Source organism: Triticum aestivum, chromosome 3B, assembly GCF_018294505.1.
Source record: "Triticum aestivum cultivar Chinese Spring chromosome 3B, IWGSC CS RefSeq v2.1, whole genome shotgun sequence".
Taxonomy (NCBI): domain Eukaryota; kingdom Viridiplantae; phylum Streptophyta; class Magnoliopsida; order Poales; family Poaceae; genus Triticum; species Triticum aestivum.
In genome coordinates this window covers 805,553,693-805,556,779 of record NC_057801.1, presented here as the reverse complement: position 1 = coordinate 805,556,779, position 3,087 = coordinate 805,553,693, and the positions used below count along the sequence as shown (strand labels likewise).

General features: G+C 46.1%; 1 pseudogene; it reads right to left on the bottom strand.

Moving 5' to 3' along the window:
• Positions 1-1,087: 1,087 nt before the first annotated feature.
• LOC123073127 (uncharacterized) lies at positions 1,088-1,223 on the bottom strand (annotated as a pseudogene).
• Between the last annotated feature and the right edge of the window lie 1,864 nt (positions 1,224-3,087).

Below are 3,087 nucleotides of genomic sequence, written 5' to 3'. Positions count from 1 at the left end.
TTGCTATAATCATCAATGAAGCTAATATAGTATTTCTTTCTCCCAAACGAGTCTCTTGCATGACCCCATACATCACTGAAAATAAGTTCTAAAGGAGCTTTTGACCCACTATTTGATCTAGGATAAGGAAGTTGGTGACTTTTGGCACATTGACAAGCATCACAAACAGACTCTTCAACTTGACCATGAGACAATAGAAGATTGCCTTTATTCACTATTTTCTTAACTATGACCGATGACGGATGTCCTAATCTTTGATGCCATCTTGCCAAAGAGGGCTTGTGGGCGGAATAAACTTGATGACAATGACAACTAAGAGCTCCGGATGTGATGGGGTAAAGTCCTCCAATGCATCTACCGTGATGGATGAGCTCCCTCGTCGCGCGATCCTTTATAAGAAAATAGGTAGGATGAGTTTCAAAGAAGACATTATTGTCAGAAGTTAAGGGAGACATGGATGCAAGATTTTTATTGGCATGAGGAACATGAAGAACATCTTTCAAAAGAAGATCACGTTTTGAATTAGGGGAACTAATTAATGCTTGACCTATGTGATGAATATCCATACCTCCACCGCTTGCGGTGTGAATTTGATCACCACCATAGTATTTTTCACGGACAGCAAGCTTCTCAAGTTTGCTGGTAATGTGATCTGTTGCACCGGAGTCAGCATACCACACCGTGGCTGCATCTTCTTCCTGCTCTCGGATTGCTGCAGCAACATGATGTTCTTTTGGAACATAGTCTTCGTCAAAACGGTGCCAGCATTGCATTACCTCATGACCTGGTTTTCTGCACAGTTGGCAGCACTGCCGACGAGTATTTGAGGGAGGCGCGCCCTGAGGTCCACGCTGCTGATTGTAGTCGCCCGCGTGCTGCTGTTGATGGTTGTAGCCTCCCGCCTGATGATTGTAGCCGCCACCTCCAGAGCGAGCGTTCTGGTTCGCCCCGCGTCCACGTCCGCTGCTACTGCCGCCGTGTGCATGCCCCTGATGACCACGCCCAAGACAACCCCTGCCTCGTCCACGAACGGCCGCGTTAGCAGATGACTGCCTGTGGTTGAGGCCTTGGAGCAGATTCATGCACGCATCAAAGGAGAGAAGTTGACTGTAGAGTTCAGGGACAGTAACCGGCTCCACCCGGGCGGCCAACGCGGAGACCACTGGATTATACTCGAGATCGAGTCCAGCGAGGATGTGAGATGTGATCTCACCATCGGAGAGGGGTTCACCACTAGAAGCGATCTCGTCGGTGAGCGATTTGATTTTGGCGAGGTAGTCTGTCATGCTGGCGTTTCCCTTCTGGAGATTGTGAAGAGCGATTCTGGTGTTGATGTTCTGCACCTGAGTCTGGGCCGCGAACGTAGCATGGAGAGCAGCCCATACTTCCGCTGGCGTCTGGAGGGTGACGACTTGGGCCAGGATTTCGCGGGACAGAGATCCCATCAAATATCCTTGGAGCTGCTGCTGTTGAGCATACCAGAGGGTGCGCGCAAAGTTTGCGAACTGCTCCTCCTTCCCGTCCTTGGTGACGGTGATGGTGGCCGGCGGCACAGGGCTCGTCGGGTCCAGGAAGTGCTGCATCTGCGCTCCTCAGATCTGCGGGAGCACGATGGCCTTCCACATGAGGAAATTGCCTCGTGTGAGCTTCTCTTGGGGTGGAGATCCTAATTAAGGTCACGGCCTGGGTTGTGCTGGATGATGGTACGGAGGTGGAAGACATGGAGGTTTGGGTGGATAGCGCACTCATGGTGCTGGTGGCGGAGTGGGTGGGGTTGGACATGATTGCTAGATGGAATTTTTGATCTAGGAGGAAGAGGCTCTGATGACCATGTAAAATATTGTGGAAGCGTTAAACCCTTTTCTCGGATCGCACTGTATATATTGAGGCAATGCCTTGAGTTACACGTTGATGGAGATCGCTAGGATATATTGAGGAAATGCTCTTCGATAACCAGTGCACCGTCGCTCACCCTTGCCTGCACTTTGGTCTTTTTCGCGGAATTGCAGAGAAAGTCCAAAGTGGCTTTACAACGTGAAGTTCAAAGAAGTGCTAACATGATGTAAGTATATGTAACAAAAATAATATCATTGAAAAGTACATTTGAATACAAATCTAGCAAAATAATTTTTGTGGTATGCATTAATATGTTGCTAGTTAAATCTATAGTCAAAGTTGGGCGCGAAATAAAAAGGGACCAAACACCAGGAACGAGGTAGTATACACCATGCTCACTAATTTTTAAGCCTTGAAACTAACTGAAGTCTTCAATTTAGAATTGGTTCGTCCGATCTTAACCGGGTCAATAATTGCTCAAGGAGCTCTCTCATTCAATTATTTTTATTCCGTATGTTCCCTATTCTGAACCTATTTCATTCAAGTGAGGTATTCAATTTTGAATTTGGTTTAGAATCTTTGAAAGAGCCAATGAATTTTTAAATGAATCAGCCGCAACCGATCTATAAAAACATATCAATCTCACACACGCTTTCACAACCTAAAAGATGAAGCGTCACCATATCATATTGTAGCACCAATATGGTACATGCAACAACCGATGCCCAAATTTTCATTACTACATCGGCTCCACAACCATAGCACCACGTGCCTTCTAACTTTCTTGTCTTTTTATTTTCCTAGCTCACAAATCAACGTGCTAGTGGCCAGTGTATCCCTCACGCTGCAGCACCTTTCAAAACCCAACTTTTTCCAAACAAATTTCACGTCTGTACAGCATCCATGAGCAGTCGCGAGCCTCCCTGCCTACTCCGCGTCTTGGCACACCGAGCCGCACGCACGCCCACACCATCGTACACCAGCCAGCACGTTCAGACTAGTGGTGTAGCCAGGATTTTGTTAATGAGTTCACCAATATAGATACACCCCTGGGGACGGACGCTCTTTAGAAACTTGCATGCAAGATGAGCTTCTTTGCTTACAGAATACCGAGTGTCATACATTTAGAGATTTCAATACGAACTATATATGGATGTATATCAAAGTATTTTAGAGTATATATTCACTTATTTTGTTCCATATATAATACATATTGTAATATCTAAAAGGATTTATATTTAGGAACAGATG